Here is a 17,935-nt window from a genome sequence, read left to right on the forward strand (position 1 = left end):
CTTTTTAGTTGTTTCAGTCATTTCTGACTCTTCATGACCGCACTTAGGATTTTCTTGGCAAAGATACTGAAATAGTTCACCATTTTCTTCTCCAAATCATTTTTACAGATGCAGAAACAGAGGCAAACAGGGTTAAGTGATTTGCCTAGAGTCACATAGCTAGTAAGTGTGTGAGGTCAGACTGATTCAGATGGAATCCAGGAACCTTGGCAGTTAACGATTTAGCAAAGAGGTCTAAGCCATTCTCTAAGGCAATGGTCCTTTTTAAGGGTAAGGGAATTACTGAGTCTACCCCAAGGGCTAGTTTGAATATCAACATACAGTTGTCTTGGAGGCCAGAGTAGCTTCCTTGAGTTGGTTCTTCACTTGCCTAATTAATGACTAATTCTAAACACTGTCTATCTGGGCTAGGAAACACATATTCAGGATATTCGAGACCTGCTATTTTTCTAATGTAGTAGAACCTTAGGGTATTGCCTGCTTTGGTAAAACATGGTAATCTTAGTTTAGTAGTTATAGGGTGTCCCTAATCCTATTTGTGTTTCATTCCTTCACTTCATATTATTATTTTATCTAGTTCTACGCTAATGGTTGACAAACTGGTCACTTAGCTGCCCAAACTTCTTGTTCTTGAGAAGAAGCTCATGGGAGTGGATATTTATGTAAAATAAAAAATGGAACTATTTATGCAAAGCCAGGATTGTGACTTAGTTCTAGGAAATGGGGTCAAATTCAGTATTTTTGAGTGTCATATAGGGGCTTTGGCTCAGGTCCCAAAATATCTGGAGGACCTGGTTTTGAATGCAGCCTCAGACTCTTACTAGCCGTGTGACCCCAGGGAAGTCATTTGCTCTGTCCATGACAAAATTTCTTCACCTTTAAAATTAAGGGGTTGGACTTGATCACCTCTAAGATCATTTAGCATTTATCACAGTACCTGGCACTTAGACAATACTTAAAAAATACTTAATCAATGTTTATTGATAGATTGATTGAACAAACTCAAATACATGATCCTATGATGGTGTGACCTTGTGATTAAAGTTAGGTATAAAAGAAGCATTGTCAGAGGTGTTTGCCTTGTCATGGAGGAAGTCTAATGCATAGTTCAAATAGAGGAAACATTTCCTATGGATGGTAAGATCAAAAGCTTCTGCTTTCATGTGACATTGTGCTGATCACATAAATCCCCAGAGTATTTCAGTGTCCTAAATGAGATTTATGACTGCTCAAAAGAATTAGACATAACTCCCCACAGGAAAATCCAAGTGTATGAGAGGCAGTGACATAAAAATAAATAGAACAATAGATTTAGAATTAGGAAGAACTGGGTTCAGACCCCACTTCTGACACTCACTGTGTCACCTCTCTAAGCCTTGATTTCCTCATCAGCAAAACTGGGACAATAATGATAATGTACCTACATGAAATTTAAATAAGATATGTGTATGAAAATGTTTTAAAAACTTTAAAGTACTACCTAAATATGAATTATGGTCATTCAAGGTTTGATGGATATTAACCAATATGTCTCTCTGGGGAAGACACTAATCATAGACAATAAAATAGCATCAAGGTTGATCATGATGAGGAGAAGTACACTTGGGAAATTTAAGAGCACTTTCAATGGCTCAGAACTTCTTTCTAAAATTAAAAAAACCTCATCCTTTCTACCCATTCATCTAATGATGCTATAGGGATTAGAATCATAGTAGAGTATGATCTTAAAAATAAAAGTTGTGGATCATTCCAAAAGATGTATGATGCTCATAAATTGGTTGCAACATACTATATTACTAATATTGAATTTCACACAAGAAACAGTGTAAAATACACCTTACACAGGATGTAAGGACTGGGAAAGGGACTAAATGAGTCATGAAGCAAGAATGAGGGATAATGGTGGAACTGTCCAAGTGCTGAACTGGTACTCATGTAATGTTAAAAGACATAGGTTAATGTAGGAAACTCTGGCCAGTAGTGTTATAGACTGAGATGGCATAGGTGGATTTTAATCTGTGACATTAGAGGGAATATCCTCAATAATAATATGACAGAACTTTTAAAGTATTAAATAATTATTAGTTGCTTTTTAAAAAAAAGATCATTCTTTTATTTTTTCATTTTCTCATTTCTCTTTTAATTCTTGTGATATCTTTTTCTGAGTTAGTTTCTGGTCCATTATTTTTATTACTATTCCATTTTCTTTTATTGCAAACTCTTTGGCTTTGAGTCCTGCTTTGGCTGTTTCCTGTAAGTTTTTATACCTTCTAGTTAAATTATTTTCTTTAATGTAGTTTGTTACTTTTTCTATGACTTTTTAACCCTATGTATTTCTACCATATGGGGAAAAATTATCAATATGATAATAATTTTGTTTATTAGTATGTCTAATGCTTGCAGTAGGATAGAGCCTGGACTTGTGATTTCATTGATATAGGGAATTGCTCAATGAAGAAACTTAATCAATGGAAGTGTGTACTTTCTTTGTAACTTAGAGTTTTAGATATTTGCTTAGTGTAGCGAGAGGTTTATGCCCAGGATGACACAGTCAGCACATGCCATAGATGTGATGTGAACTTAGGTTTATCTGATTTGAGGTCAACTTTCTATTCACTATGCCTAATATTAAAGACTGTTCTGGAGAACAAAATGGTAAACTACTCCAGTATCTTTGCCAAGAAAACCCCAAATAGGGTCATAAAAAAGTCAGACATGTCTGACAAATGACTGAACAATAACTCTTCATGTTGATTTTAGAAAATTACTTGAATTCAATAATATTTTGTTACTTTGTATCTGATTAATTGCTATGTAATCTACATATATTTGTAAAAAGTGGAATATGTGTATATATGCACATATATGTGTGTGAAATATTTATCCCATAGAAGGCATATCTATTAATTCATTTTGCCTGAAGCAGAATGAGGTACTGGTATCTTGCACAATGTTGGGAGGGGTCAAAGAGGGGGAGTTTTTGGTCTACAATGATATGACAAGTGTAGTTGTGTTAGAGACAAGTTTCATGATTATCTGTCACAAGGAGAGTAGGATGAAACTCATCTTCCCCAACTTTTGATTATTTGACTCCATACCTCTTGGAATCATGTCACAGTGCCTCCTTGGTCCCTCCTGCTCTTTTGTTGTTGTTGCTTTTCTAATCTTCTTCCTGTTCTCTCCTCTGCCTTTAAAAAACCCTTCATTGTTGTTATTTTCTTTCTATCATTATCCCCATCTTCCATTGACTCTAACAAAATAAGAATCCTTCCCTTATAACAAGTCATTCAAAACAAATACACATACCAAGTACATCTGCATGTCTCCTTCTGTAACTCTGATCCATCATTTCTCTGTCAAGAGATGGGAAGTGTGGCTCATTCTAGTTCTTCTGGAGTCATGATTGGTCACTAGACTGATAAAAATTCTTAAGTCTCCAAGTTGTTTTTCTTTATAATGTTCCTTTCGTTGTACATATTATTCTCCATGTTCTGCTCACGTTATTCTATATCTATTCATAAAACCTTCTGAAGTTTTTCTGAATGTATCCCTTTTAATGTATCCCTTATGTATCTCAGTTCAAGAATACTGCATTATATTCAAATATCATAATCAATTCAAGCATTCTGGAATTGATTGGTACCCCATTAATTTCTAGCTTTTTCCCTTCAACAAAATGTCCTGGCATGAATATTTTGCTGCATATTTATTCCTCCTCTCTTTCATTTGTCTCTTTGGCCTATCTGCTTAGCAGTGGTAATACTGAGTCATAAAATCTTTTGGAGACTTTTTTCCGAATTTCTTTCCAGAAGGACTGGACCAATTTGAAGTCACACTAGTAGCAAATTATTGTGCCTATCATTTCACAGTCCTCTCTCTCTCAAATTTTTATTTTAATCTTTGCTAATATGATAAGTGTGAGGTAGAAGCTCAGAGTTGTTTTAATTTACATTTCCTGTATTATTAGTGATATGGAGAATTTTTTCTTGCAAGGATATTGATAGCTTGGATTTCTTTCTTCGAAAATTGCCAATTTCTATTATTTTATCCTGTGTTTTCATTGAAAAGTTTTTGCTCACTTTTGGCATTTTCATCAGGAACACTTGAATGTCCTCTATTCCATTAAAGGTCCATTTTCCCTCCATCCCCATACCTGCTCTCTCATAGCTTTATATTCAGTCTTTCAGAATGCTATTCTTGGTTACAAGCCTTTATCTTTTTCCTTTTAGAATATAGTATTATAGGACCTTCCATTTCTTAGATGAGTGGACAGAAATCTTGTGTAGTCCTGACTGATTTTAAGATACTTTGATTCTTTTTTTTTCTGGCTGTTTACAGTAGTTTTTTTCTTTGATATGGAAGCCCTGGATTTTGGCTATGACATTCCTGTGAAATTTCATTCTGAGATTCTTTTAGGTTATGCCTGGTGAATTCTTTTCATTTCTCACTCTGTCCTCCTGATTCTAATAAATCTGGGCCATTTTAATTTACAAATCCTTGAAATGTGCTATCCAGAGTTTTTATTGTAGTTTTCAAAAGTCTGAGAATTTCTAATAATCTGTCCTTGAACTATTTTCTAGGTCATAATATAATGTTCATTTTGAACATTGTCAGTTTTTTCCTGGACTTTTCAATATTGCAAGTCTTGTTTTTTAATTTTTCCCCAATTTTTACATTTCTACTTAAAGTTTTGAGTTTCAAATTCTTTCCCTCCTTTCCCCCCTCCCTGAGATGGCAAGCAATAAGATATAGGTTATATATGTGTATTTATGGAGAACATTTCTATATTAGTCTTTTTGTACAGGAAGACTTGAATAAAAGAAAAAATGAAAGAAAATGAAAATAACATGCTTCAGTCTGTCTTCAATAATTATCAGTTCTTTCTTTGGAGGCAGATAATATGCTTCATCATTAGTCCTTTGTGATTGTCTTGGATCATTGTATTGTTGAGAATAACCAAGTCATTCACAATATTGTTCTTCGTTGAACAATGTTGCCACTACTGTGCACAACGTTCTCCAGTTCTATTCACTTCATTGTGTATTAGTTCTTGTAAGTTTTTCTAGGTTTTTCTGAAATTCTTGTCATTTCTTACAGCACAGTAATATTCCATTATAACCATATGCCACAGCTTGTTTAGCCATTCCCCAATTGATAGGCATCCCTTTGATGTCCAATTCTTAGCCACTGCAAAAAGAGCTACTATAAATTTTTGTACAAACATATTTTTTCTCTTTTTTGGGATGTTTTTGGGATATAGATGTAGCAGGTGGATCAAAGGGTATACACAGTTTTTTAGTCCTTTGGACATAGTTCCAAATTGCTCTCTAGAAGGGCTGGATCAGTTTACAAATCCACCAACAGTGTATTAGTGTCCCAGTTTTTCCATATCGCCTCCAACATCCAACATTTTCCTTTTCTGTCATGTTCTGCTAGGTGTGAGGTGGTATCTCAGAACTGCAATAATTTGCATTTTTCTGATCAATGGTGATTTAGAGGATTTTTCATATGACTATGCATAGATTTGATTTCTTTGTCTGAAAATTTCCTGCTCATATCCTTAGACCATTTGTCAATTGGGGAATGATTTATATTTTTGTAAATTTGACTCAGTTCTCTATCTATTTAAGAAACGAGACCTTGTAGCAGTAAGAACCCCAACATACACAGGGGGCTGCTATCACAGCTTCTTAGATCTGCATTCATAAAAGGGAAGACAACTTTTGAGGGGTTAACAATCACGTGCCCTAAGAGGCAAAAATAATATTCAGGACTGATTTTGTGAAGTCCCTGCTATATTTTCTAACATGAAAGTACCCTAAAGTCTCCCCTTACAGCAAAACTTCCTCTCATCTTGGGAGGACCATAAAATTCCTTGTGCCCACCCCTAACCCTGGGGAGTGGAATTTCCTTATCTCCCTTATCTTGTGTCATTCATAGTCCTCATCCTGTCTTTATCTTGCAAGACTTCTTTATCTTGCATGATTTATCCTAGATCTCCATCCCATAAAGAAACCCTAAAATCATCCTATATAAGTTTGAACCTTTTCCTATATCACTGCCTTTATTTAGCTGCTTGCTAAATCTCAGGCCCACTGTTTTTGTGTCAATAAAGCTCCCAATGGCTACAGAGAAGGTCTAAATTAATTCATTCACATTTTGAACCAACTCTCCCATCTCTCTCTTCAACACTTTAATCAAGCACATGTAGCATTCCTTTAACCAAGCACTTATATCATTCTCCTGGCTCAGAGAAGTCAGCACCCTGAACTTCAAAGTAAATACAGAGAAATCAAAAGTCAGCAGACATGGCTTCCTGTGTCTGACCATCAACAGACAGGTCCAACTGTTTGCCATAGTTACCAGAGAAGGAAGCACCGACGTCTGGGTTTTCCAAGCTGAGGGTGCTCCTTAATCAGCTTCCCAGAGTCCTTGTCCAGCCAGACAAACACTTCCAATCAGTAAGCCCCAAATAAAACTCACACCTCAGAGACATTATATACTTTTTAGAGTCAGAGGATATCACATCCCTTGAGAGCCAGTGTCTCATTAACAAAAGGTGCGGACCTTCCTACAAATCTTCCCAGCCCAGACAGTAGACAATAGGTGGGAAAGATCCTCCTTAATCACATTATTCAGAGGCACTCAAGTAAAACAAAAACAGCAAAAGAGCTCAATTTGATTGCCATCACAGAACTTTATCAGAAATACTTACTGCAAAATCCCCTCCCCCACCCACTTTTCTGCTTTCCTTGTACTTTTGATTACATTGATTTTATTTGTGCAAAACCTTTTTAATTTTATTTAATCAAAATTATCTTTTTTTTTTACATTTTGTAATGCTCTCTATATCTTTATATGGTCCTAATTTTTCTCTTATCCATAAATCTGACAGATAAACTATTCTATGCTGTCGTAATTTGTTTATGATATCACCCTTTATGGGTAAATCATGTATGCATTTTGATATTATCTTGATATACAGTGTTAGATGTTGGTTCATACCTAGTTTCTACCATACTATTTTCCAGTTTCTCCAGCATCACTTGCCAAATAATGAGTTTTTATTCCAAAAGCTTGGACCTTTGGATTTATCATATACTAAATCACTATGGTCATTTACAATAATGTAATTTGTATCTAATCAATTCTACTGATCCATCACTCTATTTTTTAGCCAGTACCAGATTGTTTTGATAATTATGCTTTTTAATATAGCTTGAGATGTGGTATGTCTAGACCACCTTCTTTCACTTTTTAAAATTGATTACCTTTATATTCTTGAGTTTTTGTTCATTCAGATGAATTTTGTCATTTTTTATCTCTGTAAAGTAGTTTTAATAGTTTTATTGGTATGGCACTGAATAAGTAGATTAACTTGGGTAAAACTGATATTTTCATTATATTGGTTTGGTCTACCCATAAACAATTATTATATTTTTCTAATAGTTTAGATTTGACTTTATTTGTGTGAGAAGTGTTTTATAGTTGTATTCATATAGTTCATGGGTTGGTCTTACAAGGTAGAATCCTAAGTATTTTATATTGTCTACCGTTATTTTAAATTAAATTTCTCTGTCTCTTACTGTTGGATTTGGTTGGTAATATATAGAAATGGTGATGATTTATGTGTGTTTATTTTGTATCCTGTAATTTTGTTAAAATTCTTAATAATTTCAAGTTGTCTTTTAGTTCATTGTCTAAGATTTTCTAAGTATAATATAAATAGAAGATTTTCAAGCATTTCTATTCATAAGAGCAGAGCTGAATAAAACAGTTGACCTCTATATACGAGACTCAAGGGAAACATAAAAATGTCTATTTCTGCTCCCCTCCCCTGAAAGATTATATTCAATTTAGCTGGGTAGATGCTGGTTATAATTCTAACTCCTTTGCTTTCTGGTACATCATGTTTCAAGCTCTCTAGTTCCTTAATGTGGCAGCTGCCAAATCCTCTGTAATCCTGACTATAGCTCCACTATATTTGAATTGTTTCTTTTTGGCTGCTTGTAAGACTTTCTCTTTGATTCATGAGTTTTGGAATTTGGCTATGATATTTCTGGGAATTTTCAATTTGGGATCTCTTTCAGGCAGTGATTGGTGGATTCTTTCAATTTCTATTTTGCTCTTTGCCTGGGTAGAATGAATGTCTTTCATTACTTGTGAAGTGCAAAAATATAATTCAGTCTGAATCACTTCAGTGGCAAACAAGTTAGTAAACCCTAAAGCCAGACTCAAAGACCTGAAGAATGTGAAACTGCTTGTATTGACTATGACCCATATATAATATAGCCTTGGAATGAGGGCAAGAGTGGAGTCCTTAAATATTTAGACTTTCTGATGTTGTTACTTGAAGCTTTTATCTTGTGTGGTATTTTAGGCTCCTTACCTTGTAGATTCAGCTTTGGTTACCTTAAATTTGATGCAGAGTCCCTTTTTTTGTTAAGGTCAGAGAAGTTTTAGGATATAAATACTCTTTGATTTTATTATTTCTGTGATATTATTTGAAATGAAATTTTTCTACTTGATCTTTTTGTTCCTTTTTTAATCAATGCTCATAACTTTGTGGATTTATTTTCAATTCTGCTTCATTGCTCTATTTACTCTCTTTATTAATTTTTTTATTGATTCTCTAGGGTTTTCTAAGTAAGCCATACTTATTTTTTAAATTGGAAGAACATTTGACTTTTCTTTGTTCTTTTGGTCCCAAAAGGAAGAACTAAGGATGCTGGAGGAAATTCTAAAAGGTACAAATTTAGGATAGATGTTGGGAAAATTTTCCAAGCATGAAAGCTGTCCAGAAACAGAATGAACTACCTTTAGAGGGGCAAACCTGTTACTGAAGTTCTTCAAGCAAACAAAACACCTGCCAATTATGTTATTATATTAGAGATTCCCTTTGGGTGTATATTGAACTAGATAACTACCAGTATCTCTTCTAATTATTAAATTCTATGGTTCTATGGAATTTGGCTTTGGAATCAAGACTGTTGGGTTTGAGGATTTTTTTTTTTTTGACAGATACAGACTATGTGATCTCACACAAGTCACTTAATGAATCAATGACTTTGGGAACTATTTAAGATGATGAGTAGTAGAACACTTATGAGAGGGTATTGCTTTCCTCAGAAAGTCCCTACATTGATAAGATCATAGAGTTATATAAAAACAAAATAAAACAAAATACAACCTTGTAACTGTGAACACTTGGTTACTAAAAACTCAGATATAAATATAGTACTCAGATTTAAAATATATATAATACTCAAATATCAAATAATACTAAATAAATATTCAGATAATGAGCACTATTCCTACTGCCTTAAACCTCATGGAAGTATACTTAGGAGTTAAGATCCCTTTGCCCATCACACTTGTTAAGTCTTTGTCCTATCTCCCTGTTTGATGAGAGTGAATATAATGTCTAACTGATATTTGTCCAACCCATCCTCCCATCAATTATCCAGCACCCAAGCAGGGTATTACTCTTCCATGTGTTCTATCCAATATGCTACCTAGCTACCTGTAGTGACAAAATATATGGTAAAGAGGTCTAGAAAAACCAGACTTTCACAGACCTTGAATGCCAGTATCAGGTATCTATAATTGGGTAGGAATGGAATACCTCAGACAGTTTTGAATAGTAGAGAAATGTGATCATAATGTTATATTTGGAACATTGCTAAGGCAGGATGACCTAGAGATGAAATACATTAGGAAACAGCCTTGGTCAAAAGTGATGAGGCTCCAGAGCTGGAGGTAGACAATGAAAATGGAGAGATTGGAAGCAACAGATGAGGTGGAGGCAGGGCATCAGCAAGATGTGGCAACTAATTGAATATGGAAGATGAGAAAAAGCAAAGTCATTGGTGGCTCTGAAGATTCAAGTGAGTGACTAAGAAGGCACCATTCAACAGGACCATCAATAGAAATAAGGAAGGTATGGGAAGGGAAGGGGTAGCTTTGGGAAAGATAATGAGTTTAGTTTTGGACAAGTTGAATTCTAAAAGCTGGCAGGATATCCAATTGGATATGCCTATTAGACAATTGGAAATGGTAAGATGAGGCTTTGGGAAGAGAATATTATGGAGAAAGAGATGTGAACATCATTTGCTTAGAGGAGATAAATGAAGTCAAATGCATGTGAAGCTGCATTCTAAGCTGCATATACTCCATTGCAGCTCTGATTTCTTCATTGGACATATTCTTCCAACCACACAGATCTCTGCTCATTTAGTCCCATCTACCATATGCTACTATAGTGCATGTCCTTCCCTAAATTTCCCACAGGGGGACAACTCAGTGTGCTGGGATGTCTTCTTTGTTTTCTCTTGATGTAGTGTGGTTACTAAAGGAGTGCACAGGCTATATAGCTATCAGTCAAGCATTAATTAAAGCAACCATGTGCCAGACAATGTTAACACTCAGGATACAAAGAGAAAACTTCATCCATTCTCTCAAGGAAAGAATATTCTGATGTTCTTGCCATGTGACCAGACCCTTTTTTTTTGCTCTTATATTTCTTTTGTGGCATCTTTTATTCTGCTGTTTCATAACTTTGTAATATGTATATTTTGTTTTTGTGGCCACTTATTCAGTGCAGCTCCAGCAACAGGATATATCTACTTTATGAAGCTATGTCTATCTAAGTACAGAAAGTCTCATCCCCATTAGGCTGGCTATTTGGCAATGAATCCCTTAGCAATGGCAAATCAAACTACAATGTAAAAAAAGTGTCAGCTGATGCCATTGGCTAGGAGTAGTAGGAAAGAGTCCTGAGTTTGTAGTCAGGAGAAATTAATTCAAATACTAGTGCTTTGAGAGTCAACTTCCACATGGGTTTATGGGCATGGGCAAGTTCAGGAAAATCCCATTTTTCTTCTCAGCAAAGGTTTCAAGTCTTTTGCTCAATGGCATGATAAAGATGCCATTTTCTGTTTGGCACAAATTAAGGGTCTATTTGATAGAAATGCTGGTTGGTTTTCCATGCTGTGTTGTCAACTTCAAACTGGTGGTTCAGATAATAACTACTATGAAAGTCATAGTTGAATGAGATTATTCATTCTGGGTGCTGGGGTGGTAACAAAGACTTCACAGAAAAGATGATATTTCAGGTGAGCCTTGAAGGACAAGCAAGATTCAAACAGACAAACAGGTTGGGGGACAAAATCCCAGACAAAGAAAATTGTATTAGACAAAGCCAGAGTCAGGGACGTGCAAAGTTCTTTTTGAGGGATTATGTTGGAGAGCAGAAAGACTCAAGACTGGATAAGTAGCTCAGAGCCAGCTAGTAGAGGGCCTTGAATGTTAGGTTGGGAAGTTTGAGTTTTGTCTTGGGGTACCATTGATGCTTTTGATGGGGAAATGGCAAACAAGAGAGGTTTTAGGAAGACATATCTGTTGACATGTACAGTAGCAGATGGAATGGATAGAGATGGAAAGACAACTTGCTCAAACCACAAATCAAAGACAAACCCTTAACATTTTTATAGTTTCATCAGTTTCATCATTTCCCTATTTCCTCATTTTATTTTATTGATGAAAACTAAAAAATATACCTAAATCCTCTGAAAACCTTTGTCTCCCAGCTGCCTTGGTTCCTCATCCAGACTCAGATACAAGTGCTCAGATCACTCCTATTCTCCATACCATGCCAAGAAAAACATTTGGAGAGTCTGGTTTCCTTATGTAACAAAGAGTTGGAAAGGAGAAGGTGGCCAAGAACTAGGCATTGGGATTTCTACCTTTACTGCTGCTAATCCTTAGCTCAGGGGTTGGCACCACCAACCCAGGATTGGTACTCAGGATCACCCAGAATGGCTTGGACTATGGTAAGAGGGTATTTTTCTTCACTTAGCATCTCCTATGTCTATGTGTTGCACAATAGTTAAACCTCAATGCCTTTGCAAGGTAAGAAATCTTAGGGACCATTCCCAAATATCTCTTGCTATCTCTGGTGCCAGGTATGACTGAGAAATTCAGAAATTAATTTCAACTCTTCTTGAATTATTTCTATATCCAGACTTAACCCTTTCCTGTGTGTTCTATTTATTCCTACCCATAGAGTAAAGAAGTCTTTTCTCCCCCCCCTCCCCCCCCTCCCCTCTCTCTCTTTCTTTCTCTCATGTGTTTTGGGCATTTCACAACTCTGTTCCAGTTGACTGAGACATTATGTTTTGTATTCCAAGATATCAGCCAATTTAAACATGCTATGTTTTGTAATTTTAACACTCTTCTATGTGCCAGTTTTGATAACGTATATTCCAAGGTCCCTTCCAACTCTGACATTTTATAGTTCTGCTTTGAGTTCTAAATCTACTTAAGTGAATGAATAAATTGACAGATTGAGTCATGTACTATTTTCTTTCTCTATCCCTCCAGCCAAACAATATGGAATTGTTATCCTGAAAAGAGAAATATCAAATATCACTCTGCCAGATTTGAAAGGGGACTGTGATGTTAATTACACTGGAAACGTGGCCTACAATTTTCACAGGTAAAGGTAAATTAAAAACAAATAGTATTTGTTAAGCTTTTTCCTAATCCCCTAGCCAGACACTGTATTAGACCCCAGAAGAAGCAGCTGGGATGAGGAGAGGAAGGTGGTGCTAAATATAAACAAGAAATCAGAGAGAGAAGAAGCAAACCAAAAAACTACAGGTCAGGATGGAAGGTTTCCTGTGGGGATCAGGAAACTGAAAGTGGCTTTGCTACTTGCTAAATGAACTTTAGAAGGAGGAAGAGGAGAGCCTTTAGGATTCCTGAAGGACCGATTCCCAGATCACGGAAGTGGAATTCTGAAAGGACAACATCAGTCTATGAAATGATCTCTCCACTCTGGTTCCACAGACCCATGCTGCCTCTACCCCAAAATCTATCTTTATAGGAGCAGTTAGAGGTGGCTTTGGAGAAGTAAAGCCATCATTCTCATCTTATGTGTGTGACTTTGGTTATAACCTTTCTATCAATGTTTCTTAGCTTCCTGATTTGTAATATGGAAATACTAACACTGGTGTTAGCACATCATGTGGATGCTCTGAGTAAAGTGTTTCGTAAGCACTTAAGTTCAATAGAAACATGATCTTTGTTGGTTTAAACCTTAGAGATCACAACCCCAAATACCTAAAGCTTCCTCTAATACCTGTTATGGCTCAGGGATTTAGGAATTTATGCCAACCCTTCATGAATCCATTTCTATACCCAGTATGCCCAGAATAGAGAAGGCTTCTCTCCCACCATCTCCCTGCCTCTAGGATTTCCCAGATTTCTATCCCTCAAAGGAAAATTAAAAACAACTTCATATTTCAAGAATATTTTAAACTTTCAAAACACTTTCCCTATTTTACAGATGAAGAAACTTTGGGCTCAGAGAAATAAAAGGATATTCCCTTCATGTCATAGCTACCTAGTGTCAGAGCCTGGATTGGAATTCAGGTTTGACTCTGATTTCTGTCATGGTTCTGCCATCTAATGCTGCTTCTGGGTGTTTTGGTGGGGGGTGGGGAAGGGAGAATAGGATATCACAGAGATCATGATTTTCCTCAACTTTCTTTTCTGAAGAGGAAGCCCAATCCCATTAGTCTGCAGGTCTGTGTCTGTGCCCTGACAATTTCCATGATTATTTGAGTCTTGGTCCCATAGCAGTTCTCAAAAATAATGAACAAAATTGAACCCAAGGGGCTCTTTGAATTTGTTTTTTCTTCTTAATTAAATTTATTTATTTTCAGCTTTCAACATTCACTTCCACAAAATTTTGAATTTCAAACTTTTTCCCCATTTTTCCCCTCCCTGGTGTGTATTCTGATTACCCTTCCTTCCTTTCAATCATCCTCCCCATTTCCCCAACCTCTTATCGCTTTCCCTTCTATTTTCCTGTAGGGCAAGATAGATTTCTATACTGCATTGCCTATATATCTTATTTCCTAGTTGCATGTAAAAACAACTTTTAACATTCATTTTTAAAGGCTAGAGTTCCACATTCTTTCCCTTCTCCCCCTCCTTGCCTATCCTTATTGAGAAGACAAGCAATTCAATACAGGTTATACACATATAGTCATGTAAAACACTTCCATAACAGTAATGTTGTGAAAGACCAACTATATATCTCTCTATCCTGTCCTGCCCTCCATTTATGCTGTTCTCTCCTTTGACCTGTCCCTCTGTCAAAGTGTTTGCTTCCAATTATCCCTTCCCCCAATCTGCCATCCCTTGTATTATCACCCCTCTCTTGTCCCATTTGCTCCTGCTTTCCTGTAGGTTAAATAAACTTCCTTACCCAATTGAGTGTGTATGTTATTCCCTCTTGAAGCCAAATACAATGAAAGTAAGGCTCACTTATTCATTCATCTTCACTCTCTTCCCCTCCATTGTAAAAGCTCTTTCTTCCCTCTTTTATTGAGGGAATGATTTATTACATTCTACCTCTCCCTTTCTCTTTCTTCCAGTACATTTTTCTTAACACTTAATTTTATTTTTTACATATCATCTCTTCATATTCAGCTCATCCTGTGGTCTCTCTCTGGGTACACATATACACACACACACATATACACACATACATTTGTATATATATACCTACATATGCATACATACATATATACATACTCATACACACACATATACACACACATATACATACATATATGTATGTGTGTGTCTATACACACACATGCACACACATATATATTCTCTCCAACAACCCTAATACTGAGAAAGGTCTAATAAGTTATAAATATCATCTTTCCATGTAGAATATGATCAGTTCAATTTTAATAAACCCCTTATGGTTGCTCTTTCCTGTTTATCTTTCTATGCTTCACTTGATTTTTATATTTGAAAGGCAAATTTTCTATTCAGCTCTGGTCTTTTCAACAAGAATGCTTGGAAGCCCTCTATTTCACTGAAGTTCCTTTTTCCCCCCTGAATTATGATAGTCAGTTTTGATGGGTAGGTGATTCTTGGTTTTAATCGTAGCTCCTTTCACCTCTGGAATATCATATTCCAAGCCCTCCAATCCCTTAGTGTAGAAGTTGCTAGATCTTATGTTATCCTGATTGTGTTTCCACAATACTTGAATTGTTTCTTTCTGACTGCTTTTCTCCTTGACCTGGGAACTCTGGAATTTACCTGATTCCCAGGAGTTTTCCTTTTTTGATCTCTTTCAGGAGATGATTGGTGGATTCTTTCCATTTCTATTTTCCCCTCTGGTTCTAGAATATCAGGACAGTTTTCCTTGATCATTTCTTGGAAAATGATGCCTATGCTCTTTTTTTATCATGACTTTCAGTTAGTCCAATATTTTAAATGATCTCTCCTGGCCCTATTTCCAGCTCAGTTGTTTTTCCAATGAGATACTTCACATTGTCTTCTTTTTTCCCATTTTGCTTTATAATTTCTTGATTTCTCATAATAAAGTCATTAGTTTCCATTTTCTCCATCCTAATTTTTAAATAATTATTTTCTTCACTAAGGTTTTGGACTTCTTTTTCCATTTGGGCCCCTCTACTTTTTAAGGCATTCTTCTCCTCTTTGGCTTTTTAGACCTCTTTTGTCATTTGGGTCACTCTAATTTTAAAGGTGTTATTTTCTTCAGCATTGTTTTGGTCTCCTTTAGCAAGCTATTGACACATTTTTCATGATTTTTTTTTGCATCACTGTCATTTCTCTTCCCATTTTTTGCTCTATTTCTCTTACTTGATTTTCAAAAAATTTTTGAGCTCCTCCATAGCTTGAGACCAATTCATATTTTTCTTAGAGGCTTTGGATTCAGGAGCTTTGACTTTATTGTCTTCTTCTGGTTGTGTGCTTTGATCTTCCTTACCACCGGTGATGTAAGAAAATACCTTTTCATCAAGGAAGTAAGAGTCCATAGCTGTTTCTTTTTCCCCTGTTTGTTCACTTCCCCAGCCAATTACTTGATGTTTGAGCTCTTTGTAAAGTGGAAGGCTCCATGAAAGTAAACAAATTGCTGCAGATAAGCAGTACAAAGGTGTAATGGATTGTATAATCTGAATTTCAAAGGAACAAGGGGTGCTTTCCTTCTGGTGGGATAAGTCAGCAAATGTCATCTGATTTTCCCCACCCAGGCCCTTAACTCTGCCTTTAAAGATAAGTATAAGCAGGTGTTTGGGGAGGAATGGACAACAACACATAGTTTTGGAGGTGTTTTGCTGACAATATTGCCTCTGGGGGTGCAGTTGGAGTCATTTCTCTCTGCTTTGTCTACCCCTTGGATTTTGTGAGAATTTGCTTGGCAGTTAATTTTGAGAAATCTGGCACTGAGAGAGAATTCAAAGGCCTGGGAGACTGCCTTGTGAAAATCACCAATTCTGATGGAATCCATGGCTTGTATCAAGATTTCAATGTCTCAGTGCAGGGTATCATTATCTATAGAGCAGGTTACTTTGGCATCTATGATACAACAAAAGGTATGCTCCTAGATCTGAAGAACAGTCATATTGTGATAAGCTGGATGATTGCACAATCAGTGACTGCTTTAGCAGGTGTGGTCTCTTATCCCTTTGATACAGTAAGGTGGTGAATGATGACGCAGTCTGGGTGCAAGGGAGCTGATATCATGTACACTGGGACACCTGACTGCTAGAAGAAGATTGCTAAAGATGAAGGTGTCAAAGCTTTCTTCAAGGGTCCCTGGTTCAATGTTCTTAGAGGCACGGGTGGAGCTTTCGTGCTTGTCCTGTATGATGAACTGAAGAAAGTAATCTAAGTACATCCTAACTAAGGAACCAGTGAATATAGATCATGTAGAATACTTAACTATAATTAACATTTTGGACCACTGACCTTCAAGAAATTCCTGTTGTTTTTTTTATCCAGGCCAGATCATATTTGTAGGGGAGTCAGAAAAAGCTCTTAGAAAAAGAGACTCATTTATTGTGATCCATTATTCACACAGTGGAACTGATGATGATTCAGTATATTGATTATTGGTTTTTGGGAAAATAGCAGTTTCTGTGGGTCCAAGGAGGCAGATCAGTTTAGATCATCTAGTTTAAATGCTCTTTTGTAGGACCATAAATTTGTGTTTAAGTATTTATTTTAAAAAAAAATCAGGAAGATGATAAATGTTGGGTAAGATGTGGGAGAGTTGGAACACTAATTCATTGTTGATGGAGTTGTGAGCTGATCCAACCATTCTGGAGAGCAATTTGGAACTATGCCCAAAGGGCTACAAAAATGTTCATACCCAGCAATTTTTTTGACCCAACAATATCACTTTGACCTAGCAATATCACTTCTGGGACTGTATCTCAAAGAGATCATATAAATAGGAAAGGGTCCCACATGTACAAAAATATTTATAGTAGCACTCTTTGTGGTGGCCAAAAAATGGAATCATCAATTGGGGAATGGTTGAATAAATTATGGTATATGAATGTAATGGAATACTATTGTGCTATAAGAAATGATGAACAGGAAGACTTCAGAGAGGCCTGGAAAGACTTATATGATCTGATGCTGAACAAAAGAAGCAGAACCAGGAGAACTTTGTACACAGCAACAACCACAGTGTGTGAGGATTTTTTCTCGTAGACTTAGAACTTCATTGCAGTGCAAGGACTTAAAAAATACCCAGTGGTCTCTTAGGCAAAATGCCTTCCACATCCAGACAGAGAACTATGGAATTCAATCACAGAAAGTAGTAGATTATTTTCTTTTGTATTACATTTTGGTTTATTATATGATTTCTCTCATTCATTTTAATTCTTCTACACAACATGACTATGGTGAAAATGTATTTAATAGGAATATATGTGTAGAACCTATATAAAATTGTATGCCATCTTGGGGAGGGATGGGAGGTGGGGGGGGAGGGAGGAGGAGGGAGGGAAAGAAAAAATCTAGCTTGTATGTTAGTGATTGTGGAACACTGAAAATAAATAAAAAATAAACACTGGTGAGATAATAAAAAAAT

Source organism: Notamacropus eugenii, chromosome 1 (assembly GCF_028372415.1).
Source record: "Notamacropus eugenii isolate mMacEug1 chromosome 1, mMacEug1.pri_v2, whole genome shotgun sequence".
Classification (NCBI taxonomy): domain Eukaryota; kingdom Metazoa; phylum Chordata; class Mammalia; order Diprotodontia; family Macropodidae; genus Notamacropus; species Notamacropus eugenii.